This window comes from Lygodium microphyllum, chromosome 11, assembly GCF_053477565.2.
Source record: "Lygodium microphyllum isolate KBCC chromosome 11, Lygodium_microphyllum_v1.1.10, whole genome shotgun sequence".
NCBI classification, from domain to species: domain Eukaryota; kingdom Viridiplantae; phylum Streptophyta; class Polypodiopsida; order Schizaeales; family Lygodiaceae; genus Lygodium; species Lygodium microphyllum.
The window spans coordinates 37,460,847-37,469,975 of NC_141145.1; positions in this window are offsets into that span (position 1 = coordinate 37,460,847).

Sequence of the window (9,129 nt, forward strand, 5' to 3'; positions counted from 1 at the left end):
TGTAATGGCCGGTTATCTCTCTGTCCACGAGTTGAAGTGAATGCCCCTTGAAAGAACAAAACACTCCAGATTCTGAATGCCTGTTTTCCCCCCCAAAATACCTCTTTTCCTCAAAATAGCTCCCCTTCCCCCCTTCATTCGTATCCTCTGTTCTCCTTTTTTCCCTCTCTCTTGTCTATTTTCTTTCCTTCTTTTTCTATTTTCCCTCTCTTTACCGATTCAAAAAGCTCCTCTTTTCAAAAATAGATCAAAAGCTTTTCCTTTTCCAGCCTGATCTATATCTTCTTTAACCATTCAAAATCCCCTCTTTAGCCTTTGTAACTCCCATATTATTATTCTTGGTTCAATTTTAAACCATCTTTTCTAGAACTTGTAGGAGTTTTAGCTTCTTCCTTCTCCTCCGATGCGTGTGTAGTTACATATGCATGCACCTGTGTGTGCTCATGATCATGGCCACCGTGCTCCTATGTAACATTAGAGCTTTGCAAAATAGTAGCTGCCCAAGTCCACTGTGATACAATGACACTCATAATCAAGCCTGTCTTGATGCTCCTACTAGTTATATTGCACCAATCTGAGGTGTGCTAAACATCAAGCAAGCTCTCACATTTGGCAAACATATCCACCAATGTACTTCGACTTGCATCTCTTGGAATTAGTTTAGTACTTCCTCACAATGTCCATATTCGGCATATCTTGAAATAAGTGTAGCCCATGAGATTGCATCTCAAGTTTCCAATCTATCAAAAACCTTATTCTTCTCCATCTTCGGCATAGAATGAAAGAGCAAACATAACAACTAAGTATGTACAAAGTAACAAATCTCATGCACAACTTTTGGGTGGTTTCACACCTCGAATGCGCAGCAATACGACATCCACCCCCTCTAATCCTGCGCATCCTCTGGATGGGCCAACTTACCCATGATCATTATCATCAAGATCCACAAACAAATCAATCTCTTCGTTATGCATTTCCGGTAGATTAACAAGATTTTCAGCCATATCATCTGTCTCTTCCATTGGAGTTTCTTGACGTTGCTCTTCTCTCGAAAATTCTTCCAATGCATAATCCTCATCATCTCTTTTCTTAAAAATCTTGATTCTTTTTCCAGCAATTGGCACTCTAAGCACTGTCCCATCCAATTCTGTCAGCTCATATGTTGCATTATCAAAGACATGTCTGACTATGTATGGCCCAAACCATCTTTTCACCATCTTCCGAAGTGCAGTATGCTGATTTTCAAGACTGCTATCAAAGATCAATACCCAATCTCCCTCTTCTATTGCTCTAGGCCGCAAGCGATGCCTGCTATCAAACCTGTCCTTGTTCCTTAGTCTAGCAACTTTCAACCTGTCAATAGCTAGCTGAATATCCTCAGGTCTCCTCTCCAACTGTCAAATCCGAAGAGCTAAGAGCTCCTCTCTCGTCAAGTCCTCCTGCCAAGGTAAAACTGACCAAGTCAAAGCACAAGTCTCAATCGGCATAACAGGTTTCTGACCATACATCAACTCTGCAGGCATATATCCTGTAGTAACACTATGAGTCGTACGATCAGCCCATAAAGCAAACGGTAGAAGTCTCGGCCATTCTCCAATCCGTCCTCTGCATGCTTTGGCTAATGCTTTCACTATCGGCGGATGCCCTCTTTCACTTTTCCCATTTCCCTCTGGATTGTATGCTGTAGTTAGAGCCAATTTGATTCCTAGCTGAGAGAAAAACTCCCTAGCTTCATCTGCATCCAATTCACCACGATCCGCAGTGATCTTACCCACACAACCATACCTGCAGAAAATTTCCTCCAATAAGAACTTACACACTGCACTAGTGGTCTTCGTTCTCAAAGATTTGCCCTCAACATGATTGGTAAGATCCTCTCTAGCCAAAACAATGTACCTCATCTGCCATAGACCCATAGGCATGGTAACCAAATCAACTACCCACTTATAATGAATGCATAATGGATAGGTCGGATGAAGCTCATCTCTATGACACACTACTGAATACATCTGGCAGTCTCTGCAAGTCTCAACAAAGTGAGAAACATCTCTGTACATGCCTTTCCACCAATATTTCTCCCTGATTTTCTCATAAGTAGCCCATACTCCTCTATGACCAGCCCAAGGACTCTCATGAAACTCCCTCATCACCTGTAACTGTGTCTCTCTATCGCAGACAACCCGCAAAGGTAATCCGCCTCTTTTCTTCGGATGCTTCCAAAGAAATCCGTCCTTGAGAAAATAACCATAGGCTTTCCTTCTGATCTTCTTGAACTCTTCATCTGTCCATTCATCTCTTTTGCTTAGTGTACTAAGGTACCTGCCAATCTGCAACCAATCTCCAACATAAAGCTCTTCTGTGAAAGCCACAATATCATAAACATGACAAACATGATCAACCATAGTGACTGAAATTTCTGCATCATCCTCTTCTGCAAGTAGAGTCTCCTCATCATCATACCTGGCTCTAGACAACATATCTGCCACTGGATTATCCTTTCCTGCTATGTGTTTAAATTCCGGATTTAATGACTTGATGTATGCAATCCATCTCAACATGGCTATATCCGGAGTAGAGCAACTCGTGATCATACCAATCAATGGCAAGCAATCTGTCTCTACCACAACTGAAGCTCCAATAAAGTACTCCTTGTCACATTTGAGAGCCGTGACAATCCCCAATAACTCCCTTTTTATTTGCGGATATCTCCTCTGTCTCTCGTTTAGGACTTTCGCCCCAAACCGAATAGCATACCTATTTCCATCTGCATCATCTTGACCCACAGCCCAACCTATGCCAATTGGACTAGTGTCAACTGTCAATACAATAGGCCTATCACAATTATAATCCGCTTTCCTGAGAGTAGGAGCATTCTGCAATAACTTCTTCAATTTCCGCATGGCTCTAGTGTGGCTCTCATCCCAATAAAATTTCTACCCCTTTCGAAGCAGCTGATACAAACAATCTGCAATGTGTGCAAAACGAGGTATCCAAATCATATAAAACACACAAGCACCAATGAATCTCCGTACCTCAGAAGTGGTGGAACAATACTCAGCAATCTTGCCTATAGCATTCACCTTATCAGGTGAGGGTTTCCTGCCATAATATCCACACATATGCCCAACAATGACAACCTCATTCACTCCAAAAACAGATTTTTGCCCTGAAAGTGTCAAGTTCACTTCTTCTAACCTGGCCAAAATCTTCTCACATGCTGAAATATGATCAGCCACAAAGTACCTGCATCCCTGCTCATTTAGGCTCTCATTCTTCTCTTCTTCTGCACACCCCTTAATGGGCACATCATCCAAGAAAGGCATAGTAAGCTGAGGTATGTAATCACGAAGGACCTTATGCATGGCATTCATCATATGCGCAACAGAATTAGTAGCACCTTGAGGCAAGGTACACATCCTGACAAGCCCAATAGGAGTTCTCATGGTGGTTATGTCCCTGCTTTCCAAAGCCAGTTGAAACTGATCATAACCTGAATACAAATCACCCAAAGAATAGATGGCACGTCCAGCAAATGCCTCTGCAAACTCATCCACAACTGGACCAATACCAACATTCCTAATAGTAACTCTGTTCACTGGCTGCATGTCCTGAATAAATCGAAGAGTACCATTCTTCTTTGGAACTGTAAACCACCTGTTTGAGTATGGTGCAGATGAAGGCTCAAGGATTCCCATCCTGATCTTCTCATTCAATAAATCAATCAGCTTTGGCAAGTGTGCTTTAGGCACTGGAATAGGTCGGAGATTCCATGGGATATGAGGAATAGTAAAAATAACCATAGGAGCAACAACATTAGGATTCACACATCCAATCTCATGTGGGACAAAAGCAAATCCCCTTCCATGACGCTCAAGCATCTCCTGAAAGCATTGCTTCTCCATGGGTAACAAAAAATCACCATTTCCAATTTTCAATTCAGCAAGTGTCTCTGCTGAAAATTTATGACCAATATGCTCCGGATTCCTCAAAATTTGCTGTTTAGCAGCCCTCTCTATTTGCTGATCACTGTCAGATGGAAGCGGTACAGCAACCGGCTTCACCTTCTTATCCACAGTTTTGTACTTCGTGTCAACCCTGGCTTCATTATGCTTTTCTGCATTACATAAACCTTGCTGTAAATCAGCAATTCTGCACTCCAATGGCTGAATATTCTCAGCCCTCTGCTCTATGGACTGCATAGAAACAGCCCCAAACTCTGAATGCTGAAATATTTCAGCAATAAACTCTGTTGACTGAAAATTTTCAGCCCTCTGTCTCTCTGAAAGCTGATCATAACCAGCTGGAAACTCTGTTTGCTGAATTTCTTCAGCACTCAATACTCTTTGCTGAGTTACCTCAGCCTCTGACTCAATCTGTGACACAAAATCTGCAATTTCATGAAACATATCCAGGGATTGCACTAATACATTACCATGACAATTCAGCATATCAGTTTTCAGCATATCTCCCATCTCTGTCATCGTATCTGCACAAATCACACTGTCATACATACCATCTATATGCTCATCATCCTCCAAAATTCCTGCATTTTTCAAAATTTTCTCCTTCCTGCATATATACTGCCTGGCAGCTCTAGACAATCTAGAAGTCCTCTGATAACTCATTGAACTGTTTGCTGAAATCCCAACATAACCGGAGGAGAAAACACTACTGCCAGGAGGCGAGAACTCTAATCTCCTCTCCTCTGTACCACCGTCATCTCGCGAAACGGCGGTACCTAATGAAAACCCGAATCCCTCACAGTGGGCAAGGGTGCATCTCTGAGAGTATCTCTGTTTCTAACATGATTCACACATACAGTCATAAACTGAACTGCTCTCATACCATCTTTACTGCGAATCCGTGCATAAGAAGATCCATCATCCATGACCTTTGTCTCCATGCGCATCTCTGTAATGAATGGCTGTCCAAGAATTATGGGGTATGAGCATGAATCCTGCACAAAGAAATGAAAATCCTCCTCTACATCACCAATAGAAACCCTGACACTAGGGCAAGCAGCATATAAATCACCTGCAGTGTTATTGGCGGCTCTCATACGCCACCCATGCTCTACATCCATAGGCCATCTGTTACTCTCATAAACTCCACGTACAATGAGATTAATCTCTGAACCATGATCAACCAATGCAACATAAGGCACCTGTTTCTCTCCAACCTTTACCATCATCTCTGTAGTTGCCCTAGCCCAATGGCTCCGCGAAAAGTGACTACGCGGTATCAAAACAGGCTCATCAATTTCAGCATAATGCATAGGCTGAACCCTCTTCTCTACCTGCGGCAAAACAGAAGCATTATCAACCATAACCTCATCATCATCCTCATCCAACTCTCCAATCAAAACTCCCTGCGTATCAGTGGTAGCCAATGCATGTCTTTTCCTCTTCAGGACCTCCTGAAACTGATCCTGAAACTCTCTTTTTGAGATGCCCAAAATCTCGGAAATAGTGAAAGTCACCTCACTGCCAAGTATCTTATCATTAAAGATTTTCTTCATATCTGTAGATGTCTCAATATCGGACATCAATCTGAATCCTGGCTGCTTTCTCTCTCTAGGCTCTTGCCTCTTTTCCCTCTTTTGAGCATCCTCCATCTGTCGATCTGGCCCTGGTCGTGAAGACGGTCCTGCAGTAGGTGGAGTAACAAACTCACCCCCTCTAGTCTTCTTAGCTGCACTTGGATTGTCTTCATCCCTCTTATGCTTCTCCTCAACAAATACATCTGCACCATGAGATTTAGCCAAATAAGCATAAATAGAATACCTGTCAACAGGCGAGTCCCAACCTGTCTCTGATCTGATGCTAGAGCCTGCGCTAGTCAAAACAGTTTGCTGAATTTTCCCCTTGTTTGCAGACTCCATAGCATAAGTCCATAGTGCAGACTGAGTCTCCGATCCCTTCTCAATCTGTACTCCATATGCAGAAGCATCACCTCTAGCCGTCACATAAGAAGTACGCGCAGCCATGTCCTCCACTTACTTCTTCATTCCACCTTTACCAAAGTTGGTAGCAAGTGGAGCTCCTGTCTCAGTCAACCAAATCTTACCATCTTGCCCCCAATATACCAAATTCTGCCTCCTTGCATCCTGGAAAGAGTCACAATCCCTACAATGTTGATGCTCCGTACTATCACACCAAATACATCTCCGATCTCTCCTAGGAGCACTAGGAGCACTCCTAGGTGCAGTAGGAACACTGGAAGAAGTAGTAGGCACAGTCGAAGCAAACTGCTCCTTCAACTTTCCCACCAACTCCGCTTTGACTGACTCAAGTGTCAAATCTGTGATACCTTTGATTATGTCATCAATAGAAGTAGGCACCGATGGAACAGATGGGTTTGGAGCAGAAGGTGTAGGCATCGGTCGTGGAATAGGAGGAATAGGTGGAGTGGAAACAGTAGGCACTGGCATAGGCCAAGAAACTAGCTGAGGAGGAGAAGAAATAATAGGGATAGAAGTAGGCATAGGAGCAGATGATGGTGTAGGTGTCATGGAACCATTCTGTAGACGAGTCTTCCATATCCTCCTCTTGGTCAATGTCGAGACTGCATCCTGAGCATCCTGCCAATCAGTTTTAAGACCCATAGGCTTCGTGCGATCTTCAAGAAGCTCACCCAATTCTTCTTGAAGAGCAGGATCTGCAGCTTGCAAGAAAAGTTCAACTTTTTCAACATCTAATGCTCTTTGTTCAATAGCATCAAGCTGACTATACCTTTCTTCGAATTCTCGAATCAACTCCGAAGCAGCAAGACCCTTGTTTGGCATGTAGACCCACTCTCGGAATGACCGCCGAGTAGCCATACCAAAGTCCTCAAGGAAGTATTTTTCTTTTAGTGCCTTCTTAAAATCTTGCCAATGTGTATTTTGAATATATAAATCAGTCACCTTTGTCCTCAAAGCAGGTGTGACAAGTCGAAGGAAGTACTTACTCATAAGTCCAGCAGGAACTCCAAAAAATCCCATCTTGATCTCATATGTCTTCAAATATGCTGAAACATTACGCCCGTCAAATAGCTTCTTCTCACTCTCAACTGCTTCAATAGCCTTAGTCGCGCTGTTTGCATTCTCCTGCTCCGAATAGAGTTGCCTTTGCTGAGACAACTGTTGTTGATGCAATTGTTGTTGCTGTTGCATATACATTTGTGTTTGCTGATTTTGGAGCTGCATATACATGGACATATTCTGCAAAATCTGTTTTAGATCCTCCGTTGAAGTACTTGACTCAGCAGTCATAGATGGAGCTGAAGTAGAGGCAACTGGAATTGTAGAAGAAGCTGAAATAGAGGCTGAAGTGTCTCCCATCCTGAAATTTCTGCGACGCTTTCACGTCGGGTTCACCAAAGTTGTCGAAGGGTTTGTGAAAGCAATGTCGCAACCACAGAGGTTATTGGTCCAAGATAGAAGATCAGTTCTAAAACAAGAGATATCGGTGACAATAGATGGATCAATGGATTATCCTGTGTTACATCTTTTCTATTCAAAGCCGTACACAGTTGAGAAGTACAAGGTTTCAAAAATAAATTCTTCCCAACAATATGAAATCCAAGTTCAAGGAGAAACTGAATTAGTTCCACATTGTTGATCCTCTGTTTTGAAAATCACAGCAGCAGAGATTAAGATTTCTGAAGGCTGGCTTATTGAAAAGTGCAGTTGTTAATACCATAAGTATATAGAACCAGTTATAGGTCTGGTCTAAAATTCCAGTTTACAAAGTCATCATCAATTCTATGTAAAGCTCCTTATTCATTGAAAGAAACAAAGCAAACATTATTCTCTGTCTTCTCTTTGACCACTTCTTCAGCTGCATCAGTCTCATCTCAGACTTCTACGTTTTTCTTCAGCTTCTTTTGTCTTCATCTGGCATATCTGACATTTTGTAAGAATATGACATCTCCTTCACTATGCATTCATCCATTATAAGCACCTTCAAATCAGACATATCTGCTCCTTGCGTTGATTGCAACATCTCATGAAGAAGGTGTTCACGAATAGCCTGCAAGAAAGACTTAGGTCCAGAGGATCTGAACTGAAACTGGCTTCATCATCAAAGTGAATTGTAGTATTCCGTTCCAGTCAGTCTAATGCTGTAACAAGTGCAACACCAGATGATATTGACACAGAGGATGGAGAGAGAATGTTAATGACTCCTCAATGATGGACACATTGAAACATTCAAAAATAAATAAATAAAACGAGTGATGGTGGCTCCAAGTCTGTTGCAAAGACAGCCTCCGCAGAGATGTGATACTGTTCATCACTGGTACAGTGTTTGATGATGCCAGTGCCCACATCGCTACTGCCCTGTTAGAAGTTGCATGAATCTCAATTCACTTAGCTCTATGGGCAAATTTGAGTGTATTATGGGTTTCTTCAAAATATTTTGATGCTGGAGTGATCAGTCTAAAGCTCTGGCCAATTCAGTTTCTGGGTCCATGTCAAAAGGGTAAATACGCCATGAGGTACAAGATCCACAAGACATTGGGCGAGGTTGCTTGGAGATCAATCAATCCTTTTCCATGCGTCGAAAGAAATCGTTTATGCTCTCGGGGCACTACCTGAGGGATCGACAATAAACACAAAGGCCTGAGAGAGGGTGCTTTTAAGTGAAGACGGGCTGATTCGAAGTGGCGGACTGAGGCGAAGCTGTCAGGATGGAGGCTGATTTGAAGTGGCGGACTGAGGCGAAGCTGTCAGGATGGAGTAACTTCCATATCGACAGCTAACAAAGTTCCTACACACCGAGCTTCCTCCCCGAAAACTTGCTGTAGCCTCCTCATCTTCTTCATCCCGTTTGCGTCCACTTCTAGCGCTTGGATTCCTCCAAACGTTGTTGAAGATGGTAATTTCAGTAGTTATATACATATCACATCGTCTCCCTGGAATCCACAGTCATAGACTGCGTTCCTAAGCTCATGAATTCTTCTTCTTAATGAACGAACATATGGCGTGAGACTGCTAGATGGCATGTGTCAATCATTGCAATTTGCATCAAAGAGAAATCTGCCTCAGAGCGCAATCTACTTCAGAGCATCCGTTCCTCTGCGACCATGATCCTCCTTTTTTTTTCTTCTGATTCCCCTCACTTCATGTTGATCTCTGAGTCGTTACAG